Below are 12,013 nucleotides of genomic sequence, written 5' to 3'. Positions count from 1 at the left end.
TGTCTTATCATCAAGTGTTACCTTGTACATGTAACTCAAAGAAATTAAATTAATATGATACATGTATTAATAAAAGTTTGTTTAAAGTACTCGCACTTTCCTGCATACTAGGCTAAGAATGCAATGATTTTTAAAGTATTTTGACCTAATATTACTGATGAAAAAAAGAATTCAACAAGAACAAATATAAGCATTAAAAGCTTGGGGGAGGGGGGACCCTCTAATTATTGACACTAAGTAAAATCTTACAAATTCTGTGCAAAATTGAGATCCGTACATCTATTTTTTATCCCTTTTTTACATACTATGACCATAATAATCACACCAAACACATTTAATTCAAGATTAAGAATGATGCAAAGCATGAAAATGGCCAGAAAAATTAAGCATTTTATAGTATTTTCACAAAAAGAGTACATTTGTCAAGAAAATCACAAAATTTTAATTGTCAAAAAGAATAAAAAATTTTCTCCCAAATAACTGAGTATAGAACAAGATCAGAGAAAAAAATATACAAATTGCAAGATTAAAAAGAATTAACATGAACCATTTATATTTTTTATTTAGTGCATTTTTTAATCAAAAAAAAATTACTTCATTGAAACGAATATCAGTCATGAATGATAACAACGTTACTTTCATCAAAATGAAGATCTGAAGACTTTTAAATGAAAAATAAACAGATAATGTGCCCTGGATCTTTCCAATTAATTGTCAAATGGTGATGCCAATGATTTCTGCAGAATATGCTGAAAATGGCCCATTGATGGACAACACAATAAATGCCAATTAACATGATTAAGTGTAGAAAAAAAAAATTGTTCTGTCATTCACCATGTTCACAGCTTGTTGTAGCATATATTTGAAATAAATTTTACTTGTTATTTTTAATTTTTATTTTTGTCATTAATAGTCGGAGACTTAAATAACAATTTGCATTCATATCTAATGCAAGAATACCTCCCGCCCCCCCCCTTTTTTTTTTTTTATAAAATTAAAAACAATAAATATCTGGTGAAAATTAATAAAACTGAAACATAATGCATTGTAATAACATCTGAGACTTAGTATTATCAAGTTTTTAATATATTTTACTCATAACTTTTATATGGCATTATTCTTCCTAATCTAATTTTAAAAAATAAAGTCTCGTTTCCTGATGTGCACTTTCTAGTCATGCAACACAACTACATTCAAACAGATCGGCCACTCCACTGAGGCTGATAATAAAAATGGATTTGTAGAATGTTACAGTCACTTAAATGCTTTAAGTGAATTATTGGCACTTAATACACTGCACTTAAAAATGCTAAAAATGCCTCCATATAAGTATAAAAATAAATATAATAGCATGTGAATGTGGACATACTGTATCACACTGTGAAATGTCATACCAAGTAAGAGCAAGCATCCTTAAGGTGAAACATGGTTGATCATTTTCAGAGAAGACATAACCCATCTTCAACTCTTTATAACATAAAATGTTTATATGTTCACAGAATGGTATGAGATTTCCCTAATAAATTAAATCTATTAAACATTTTTAAAGCAAAATTATATAAAAAACTGAACTATGTCATTAATGAGCTATATTATAATTAAGGAACTATCCAAAGGAAAAAGATATTTCTGTCCTATCGTGGCTTATTGGATCCTCATTCATAATCAAGGCACACTTTAATTAAATGATCATTTTGTCCTGCACAGCTATTATCTATTAATCTTTACACCTATTAAATGGAAGGTTTTTCTCCTCTGCGATCTCATGCCATTTTAATTATGTTCCATCTCTAAATGTTGCATGATAAGACAAAATGCGTTCAAAACCAAACAAAGACCAATTTACATAATATAAATATCTTAAGCAAGATAGTATATATATATATATATATACATTTATGACTTTTTTATCATATAGTACATTTCTGCCACTGAAACTGAATTTCTCAATGTTCAATCAAGTAAAATTAACAAAAATTTAGACTTCTGAATTTTAACAACACTTTCCTTACATAGAACAAGTAGAAAATACACAAGAAATCACTGACTCACTGTGAGACTTTATATAAATCATAATATAACGAAATCTTGATTGCATCTACATAATTATAAACCACAATGGCATGCTCCTCCAAATCACACTAGACAGCAATATAGGTAGTCTACAATCAATGTTCAATTGGTTCCTGGAGTCCCCTGGGTCATGATAGAAGGGACCAGAAGCGTAAAAATTCATGCATTCTTCAAAAGTCTTCTATATAATTGTCAAGGACATAATCTAGAAGGCAAACTTTATGCATGAGTATAAATTACAAACCACCACATTGACAAGTCCATGACAAGAATGTAGCTGACTACTAACAGAGAAAAAGTAGCACTTGGACTTGAAACTTTGCAACAGCAATAAACAGAATATTGATCCTTGATTTAGTCTCTTTTTGTGGCAAAATTTATTGCAATCAGACTAAAACTGTAGGTGGTGTATCCCTTTGAAAGAATTTTACAGAAATTTCTATTTTTAGTAACCGTGGCAACATTATATACAGAATTATGTATCTCATTGTTGTCTACTTGCATGCCAAATTATATTGAAATCAGACCAATCTGTAGAAGGAGTAGTGTTTTGAAAGTATTTCACAGAATTTTCTATTTTTTGTAACCATGGCAATACTGTTCATCGAAATCAAAAACCAATTTTTGTATAGTCTATTTCTGTGTCAGGTATATTGAAATCGGACCAAAACTGTAGGAGAAGTAGCATTTTGAAAGTATTTCACAGAAATTTCTATTTTTAAAAACCATGGCAAAAATTGTTCATCAAAATCAAAAACTGATCCACAGAATTATGCATCTTAGTGTAGTCTACTTATCGTATATACTGGCCTATAAGTCGGCCAACCTATAAGTCGGTTGTATTTTTTAAGCTTAAATAAGAGGGATTGACCCACTTATATATCAATCTTTTTATAACTCGCGTATAAGTCGGATAAAGAGTTTTTGGCCAAGGTTTAACTCCCCCAAAAAACGACTTTAAGGCGAGTATATACGGTACAAGTATGTGCCAATTTATATTGAAATCAGACCAAAACTGTAGGAGGATCAGTAGCATTTTGAAAAACTTTTAAGAGACTGACCCGGGATGGACAAACAGACTGATGGATGATGGTCACCTTAATTGGCATAACCTCTTTTGGTCTCTAACCAGTAGAGCTAAGTAGCTAAGATACCATAATTATACAATGCATGTCCCCCAGTAAACACCTGCCTACCCTCCAGTGGCAGATTTAAGGGGGTGGGGATGTGCTTGGTGCATCCCCCCGGGGCCCCCCTACCCCTTTTCTAAATAAGAAAGTCTATAAAATTATGCTATTAAACTTATATTCACTAAAAATATTGTGCTTTTTTTTTTTTTTAAAAGTTGCACCCTTTCCCAGAAAATTCTGGATTTGCCCCTGTCCTAAACTTCCAATACGGCCCCTCTGTTCTAAGTCTTCCCTTGAATAAAATAAAATTACATTTTAACCGCATCTATAATGTGTACCAGCACTTTTTTTAAGATATAGGAAATGGTTAATATGTAAAAAAAAAAAAATGAACACTGAATCATATAAAACTTCCTGTTCGTGACGCCTAAACAGATAAAGTGCACTTAAAAATGCATTTCCATTTCAAGTACATTATATATTGCAAGACAGGAGTATAAATCTTCAGAATATTGCTATCACATTCTTAAACAGCTACATCTTCTTCTACAAAAATTTTCATTCATTGAGCTATCATTAAAAATGTTTTTATTTTGAGCTCCAATCCATATTTTTCTAAATGGTTATAATATTAGGTAGGTATGTAGAATTTTTTAAATATTACTTTTTAATTATCTAATACATTGAAAATTGCCATAAAAATCACATACAAAAATTTATAGATGTTTTTCATTATACACTGGACAACTAGACAGATTTAATATTTACTGCTATTAAAATTTTCAATCTAAAAAGCATCTGAAAGAAATGATAAAGTTTAACTTAAAAAAAATAATAAGCATCATCTGTATTTTTCCTGGAATCAAAAAAAAAAACAACAAACAAACAAAAAAAAAAAAAGAATTTAAAGCACTGAAAAAATAATTGGGTTGGGGTGATTTTCATAGAGTAGTCATTCAGAGTACATATCAAACAAATCGTTTATTTATTGTTGGCCTTGTTATATATATTAACTTGAATGATAGACACATTTTTAACACAGACCTGTGCAATCAAGTACTAAAAGATAACATACAGTTGCCTTAATGTAGGCCGGGCTTGGCTTCTAATAATTTGAGGTCCTTCTACATGATTGAAATGTTATTGTCTATAGTTCAAAGTGATTTATTAATCTTGTCCTTTGGAGCTATATGCTGAAAACAAATCTACTTCCTTGACCAGTTGCATTAATATTTATGTCTATACAGACAGACTGACATGATGATACATGCATATCACCTCACTTCCCCCTCTCCTTACCCTAAACATTATTGGATTTTTAAACAGAAATCTAGTAAATATTATTCATGTATCTACATGATCTAAAGAGATGGACTGGCAAGTCATATAAATGGCAAGTCATATAAAGAATCTATTTTCTGTAAACAGTATAGTCATGCAGTTACAAGTTTGTATGACGTACAGCATGTATGTGTAGACACTAGTCAGTTACAATGTTGTATGAAAGCATGTATCTGTAGTCAGTTACAATGACACAGTTATGACAGCAAGTATCTATAGTCAGTTACAATGTTGTATGACAGCATTTATCTGTAGTCAGTTGCAATGTTGTATGACAGCAAGTATCTATAGTCTGAGTTACAATGTTGTTTGACAGCAATTATCTATAGTCAGTTACAATGTTGTATGACAGCATTAGTATCTATAGTCAGTTACAATGTTGTATGACAGCAAGTATCTACAGTCAGTTACAATGTTGTATGACAGCATTTATTTGTAGTCAGTTACATTATGTTGTATGACATCATGTATCTCTGTAGTCAGTGAATGTTGTATGACAGTTTGATGCATCTCTAGTCAATTATAATGTTGTATGACAGCATGTAAAGATCAATATAGTCAGTTCAATATTGCATGACAGCAAGTATCTTTAGTCAGTTACAATGTTGAGTATCTGTATATACAATGTTGTGTTTGAATTTACAGATAATTCATCATTTTCATGATTATGGTTAACAAGAAGTGCAATAAATGATTAAGACAGTGAAAATGTACAGTTGATAAATAGTATGCATTTCTACTAATGTATTTCTAGAGCCAGATTGATATTTGTTGTATTTGTGAATAGACGTTAATAACTTTATATCTTGAGAGAAAAGAAAATCTGTTGACCAACAGACAATGTGAGTTCCAAAAGAATGAATCCTCATAACACTGCTTTCTCGCCCCTTTTTAAATGCAGAATTTTACCTTTTCAAATCAGAACATTGTTATATTATAGCTAAAGTCTTCAAGCATAGTCTGTATAGATACTCATAAAAGATTTTTTGGGGAAAGAGACTTTCAATATATACATTATATTGATTAAATAAAATCGTATACTTCACTGTACAATCCCGGTGTCGCCTTTACAACTATGTAGGTCATTGTATTATTTGAATGAGAAGGCGGAGCTTCTCTCAAGCGTGCGATTAGTATGAATATGTTAGCGTGTGTTCGAGGTGTACTAATTTTTATGATTAACTCAGACACCTAAAAAAGCCTTTTTCATGCTAGAGACCGACAAAATATATAAGCATACATTTTTAATTTGGTTGGCTTAACTTTGATTTCTTTTCTACTTAACTTACGAGTTGTATTTGAAATGATTTACTAGAAATTCATTAAATTATTTATGTATTAAATACACAATGGAATTTGGAAACAGAACTAGAACGAAGGATACACTATTTTTCACACTTCAAAGAAACTTTTTTAAAAAAAAGAAAAAGAAATAATTAATCCATTTAAGCTTATTATGAACATAATAAGAAATTGTTCATACATATATATATATATAATATATATATATATATATATATATATATATATATATATATATATATATATATATATATATATATAATTTTTGCAAAATCCGTGTGCTACAACAAATACACATAGGCGGTTGAATTATGATATAAAACTACACTCGGTGTACAAAAAATAGATAGTTAAGAAAGTGAAAATTTAAACGTCAGTTTAAAGTCAGTATCATCGCTGGTGGATAAAGAAACATCCGTGTCAGTGTACTTTGTACAGTCCAAACTGCATTGCTTCAAAAATCCTGTTTATTCATGCCAGACAAGTTAATATGATCTTCCTCATTTAGGAATTCATTAATTGTCGAAATCCACTCCTGTACTTTTTGATTTTAACAAACTCTCTCCCTGTTGTAAGATAAATAATAAATCACTCCGAGGTATTTTAACGCCCTTTTTCATTCGACTGATTTTTTTTTTTTACTAATATCTAGATCGGACATGTGAAAGGGTCATACAAATGCATGTTCTTGCTTTTAAACATTATGCTTTAAAAATACCTGCGAACATGGACTTTCTTTTACATGATCTGCAAAAAAAAAAAAAAAAAAAAAAAAAAAAAAAAAAAAAAATTTTGTGCCGCTATAAAAAGTTATAGCATTTGCTTCAGAAGAAATCTGAAGCTTCCTTCTATTCAAATTAGGGGTGCTTTTTGTGCATCCAGTGACTTTTCATCCGATACACATGTTTTTTATCGAGCACTCCGTGCTTCAATTTCTTTCCATGAAGGTTTCTTCTATTGGAAGTATGCATTTGTGCACTTGTAACAAACAATTTGTTTTTCTAAAGATATGATGAATTGGTGTTTTTCAAATAACGGACTATAAAATTGATGACAGTTTTAACTAAAAAAAATCTTTCATATCTTCCAAGGCAATGAACGGAGCACCAATGTATATTTAGGAACAAGGGCAAATTAATGTATAATATATAACCACAGTAATTTAAATATTAAAATTCTGTATTTATGACACACAAGCAGTAAGTGCAAGCTATATGCTACAGGACTTCAATATAAATTGATATATACCAAAAAAAAAAAAATCAAACAAAATCGACTGAAAATATTAACACATCTTAATCATAAAAAAGTTTTCTCCCAGAATTTTAATTACCCATCTGAAAAATGATTTGACCATCAATAGCTCGCAGACACTAGACACAATGTCGTATAGGTGTGCTCAAAGCGTGGAAGTGAATAGATTTGAATCACGTGTTCAGTGCTTTGTTATTCATGAGGTCAAAGACGGGTTGAAATTTGTAAACAAGGTGCCTTTACTATGGAGACAAGCACCCGTGATTTTGCACCTTTTTGGAAAATAACAAATGAGCGCAAGACTGTTTCAATTTCTTTCATGAATGTAAATGATTAGTATAACTCTTTACATTGACCAAACTTACGACAACTTGAAACATCCATGCGCTCATATAAAAAATGGGCTTGCAAAATGGGGGTGTGGCCTAAAGTCTATGAGAAATCGATGTAAACAACATACCCCTGCTATATTAATCACATAAATACCTAATTACAGCGGAAGGAAGTAAAAATTAAAATTGAAATCAATAAACTACAATGTTTGATGGAAAGATTGAGGCAAAAATATTTAGAAAATCTTTAATGTAATTTTTTGTAAATTATCGGGGGGCCAGATTTGGACGTTTAAACGATTCATCCTTTGTTGGGTTAAGGAAACAATCTTTTTTTTTTTATTTTGGCATAATCAAGTTAATGACTCATAACCTAATTTATTCAGCTAGAAACCTGATTTCCACTATAATTCATATAACAATAATAATTAATTATATTCAGAGTGTGTAATTTTATGAAATACAGTGGATATCCAAAACATTCAATAACCCTATAACACACACAAAACCTAATCTCACTAGAATAATACACGCAGTAGGAACTATATGTATTTTCAGTACTCTAACACCAAAATGTATATTGTTCTATTTAATTAAAAACAATTACTCTGGCTATTAAATCAATGTAAAAATATAACAGTTGTATGTTTAAAATTAATTTGTCATTTTTTCTCTCAAGCAATATTCATTTGTATCATTTATTAATGTTTCATGTCATAACGGCTCTTACGTCTATCAAGCACACCAGTTCTGAAAGGCGCTAAATTTATAATAAAGATTAACAAAATCAACAATTATGAAAAAAGAGAATTTATTAGTGAATGTAAATAAGCAATGATCAATTCTTATTTTTTGGATTCAATTCAATTTGTTGGCACGGCCAGGTGCTGTTATAATATACATGTAGGACCGATGTCCAAAAATAAGAATTTTAATAAATAATTTCATTAAAATTTTTTTTCAAATAGCAAACAGGTGTATAATAGCAATAATAATTTTTTCCCCTAATGACAAGGATATGATGGCTTCATGGTGACATTCAACATGTTCAAATGTATTATGAAGTGTATTTACACAAAAAAACAATATTAAACATGGTCAGTGTAAATTTGAAAACTGCCCTAACAGCCAATAAGCCATAAAAAAAATTACAACAGCACTCATTTTTTTTCTCTACTTTCCTTGTCCTATTACCACAGATGCTCAATTGTTTCTGTATTAAAATTTCTAGCCCATAGAGTATAATAATTATACTATGGGTTAAAAAATTCATTACACTTGAGAAACAAGTGCCTGTGCATGGTCCTAATACAGAGGCCTAAACATATCTTACTTAGAATTGAATCTTATTTATTTTATAAGGGGATGGGGTTATCTCACCAAAAAAAAAAAACATCTCACAAAATTTCTAAAATTTTTATATAAAAAATAAGTTTGTGTTCAACTTTTAAGAGGTCTCCTTGCTTAACTTAGTCTAGTTATCATTTAAGACTTATTTACATTACTGTGATAATGAAGGAAATTAAGGCCCTCAAATGTGTATATTTACATTCAGTGCAATTTTCTATATGAATTCCATTGGATATCTACAACATTCGACCCCCCTATAATACACACAAAACCTTGTCATGGCACAGTAGAATACACAAATAGAACTATATACACTAAGGTACACCAAGATGTGTATTGTTTTGGCTCAATTTAATTAAAAACAAAATACTCAATTCAGTTACCGTAAAAATATAACAATTGCACCTTTAAGGACATGCAAGGTTCCTGGTTATTGTATAGAATTTTTCAAGAACTCTTGAGTAGGTTGAATTGTACTAAACAAGCTTTATTCTGGATTGTTAAACCTACCAAGCCAACCTTCTTTTTAAGATTTTGTTAAATCAGTGTTTTTGCCATTTTCAATGCATTTCCTATGTAAAATGTTGATAAAAGGGACCAACATAATTTTTCACCATAACATTTCTCCAAAACCCACTTATTTCATATGAGTTTTTCTATTATATACATTATTGTATCTTCATTTCCTATTACTTCTAGATATTTTGGCTGAAAATGTATATATAGAAACAAGACAAGGACACACCGGCGCCGATGTTTATATTTGAGTTACTTCCCTTAACAGCTGTAATAACATAAATATTCATAATGGTCAAGAGAGTCAGACTAGTTGATTGATTCTATCATGTAATTGACTGAATTGATTGAAATGCATTGTCATAAAAATATTGGCATGGATTTATTTCAATTTTTATACGTAGTTACTAATGCTGCTTCCTTCATATAACCTGAGAACTGTTCTCAGTCGGTCTACCTTTCAGCATACATGTATGTCACGTCTTTGCTCTTCCCAGCATACTGAGCTATGGTAAATGACGACCTGCTGGCTCTTTGTCCCCTGAATACAACAAAGCCATTACTACTTTTCTTTCTTGCTGTATAGATGATTCTATCCGTTGAAGGAAGTGAAGGAAGTACACGTGCTTTTGTTTACCACTGTAAACATACGCTTTATTGGTTTTCACCGCTTAGAGATTTCTACACGGGAGATCACTCTCAATCACTATTTCATAAGTAAAAAAACCCATGTATTAAACCTTTTTTCTCCGGAAAACCTTGACTTGCCAATGTCCTTAAGATTAATTTGCCAATTTTTTTCCCCTCACAATATTCATACATTTGTGTTATTTTACTTTCCACATCAAAACGGCTCTTACGTCTATTAAGCACACCAGTTCTGAAAGGCTCTATAAATTTATTTAAGCATTGAATTCTTATTTTTGGATGTTGTTGGTCCTATAACACACCTTGCCGTGCCAACAAATTGAATACTGCGAGTTAGCCAGGTGTGTTATAAGACCGACGACATCCAAAAATAAGAATTCAATGCTTATATTGACACTCTCTAATTTTCTCTCTTCATAATTGTTTATTTTGTTAATCTTTAATATGAATTTAGCACCCTTCAGAACTGGTTTCCTTAATAGACGTAAGAGCCATTTGTGACGCTGGAAAGTTAAATAACACAAATGAACATTGCATGGAGAAAAAAAAAATTCACAGGGTAGTTGCTTTTATTAAATTGGGTCAAAACAACATACATTTTGGTGTTACTAGAGCATTGAAAATGCATATAGTTCCTTCTGTGTATTCTACCACACGGTGACAGGTTTCGTGTGTGTAATAGAGATTTGAACATCGTGGATTAATTCTAATGGATTTTATAAAGAAAATAACACTGAATGTAAATATTATAACAAAGATGAATGAAATTAACATCTATGAAGAGAGAAAGTAAGAGAATGTAAATATAAGCATTGAATTCTTACTTTCGGAAGTTAATTGTCAGCTGTCCACACCGACAAATTATATCACACTAGCATGCTGTGTTCAATTTGTCGGCATGGCCAGGTGCTTTTATAGGTAACGGGACGTTTCCACCCTATTGAGGTTTCGCGCCGAGACCATTCGCCTCAGAAGACTTTTCGCGCCAAGACATTTCGCGCCGAATTTAATCTACATTAATTGTCTATAACGATATATTTCGATGTTTTAAGATAAATATTTATATATAAGGTTAATATTGACTTTATTAAAAAACGTTCTAAAGTTACTAAAAAAACTTTCATGTTTAAATTGTTGAAAATAGGCTTATACCGTAATGAAATGTATAATTATCCCTGTGCAGATATAATTATGTTTATTCAGCAATCATAATTGTCTGATTCAGTTTTGTAATTAAGGTGTTATAACTATAATTTGGAGACTCTCCATGTAAAGATAAAGAGGAGAACTAAATTATGAGACGGGTGTTAATTATCAGAACTAGTGGTTACATATGCGAAAGATCCATTCTCCATGATCATCAATTCACTTTTGAATCTTTGACAATGTCTGTACATATTGTGCATATAAATAGAAAATAATATAACTTTTGCCCTACATATTTTTACTCGGAACACGTTTTACACATTCACTCAACAGACTCTGCCAAGATATGAAGATATATTGAAAAGTCAAGATAAAAATATTTTTGACCTGAAAATCACACATTTTGACCAACATCTCAAAATTTACATCACTGGCCCCCTTTTTCTTTCATTATTTTAAACTACATGATTTTTCCAATCGATCAGCACTTAAGTCATAAAAAGTTTGATGCAAGAAAATATTTTATTGTCTTTTTATATTATTAATACCCAGAATACTATACTTTTTAGTGCAAAGCAAAAAGGTCACACAATAATTTATGTGCAGTAATTTGCATGATTTTTTGCAATGATAAATATTATTCAAACTACATGTATTTTACGTAAAATAAGATTATAATTATTGCCATGATTACTTCTGGTAAAATATGATAAAGGTTAGCATTGGTTAGAGCGATTAACCCAAGAGTTACAATTTAAGTGCACAATTTAAGTGCAAAAAGGTTCAAGTTCATTTTACAGTTGCACAATAGGATGCACACTGAGTCCAATTTTCTTTGGGATTTTGCGTAATGCTACATAAGTACTTATCAAAAATATACTTCTAAAAAAAAATCTTTGATAAAACTAATTTCACAAGTGA

General features: G+C 30.5%; 1 protein-coding gene across 2 annotated transcripts in view; it reads right to left on the bottom strand.

Moving 5' to 3' along the window:
* The window catches only part of LOC133192309 (docking protein 1-like), a 93,149-nt gene that overhangs the window by 6,616 nt on the left and 74,520 nt on the right, over positions 1-12,013 (bottom strand). The window lies entirely within an intron of this gene.

The sequence above is a fragment of the Saccostrea echinata genome, unplaced genomic scaffold (assembly GCF_033153115.1).
Source record: "Saccostrea echinata isolate AGI-Se365-2 ecotype Australia unplaced genomic scaffold, CSIRO_AGI_Sech_v1 ptg000025l, whole genome shotgun sequence".
Lineage (NCBI taxonomy): Eukaryota > Metazoa > Mollusca > Bivalvia > Ostreida > Ostreidae > Saccostrea > Saccostrea echinata.
Note: the sequence above shows the minus strand (reverse complement) of the source record. Positions and strands in the feature narration are given on the sequence as shown.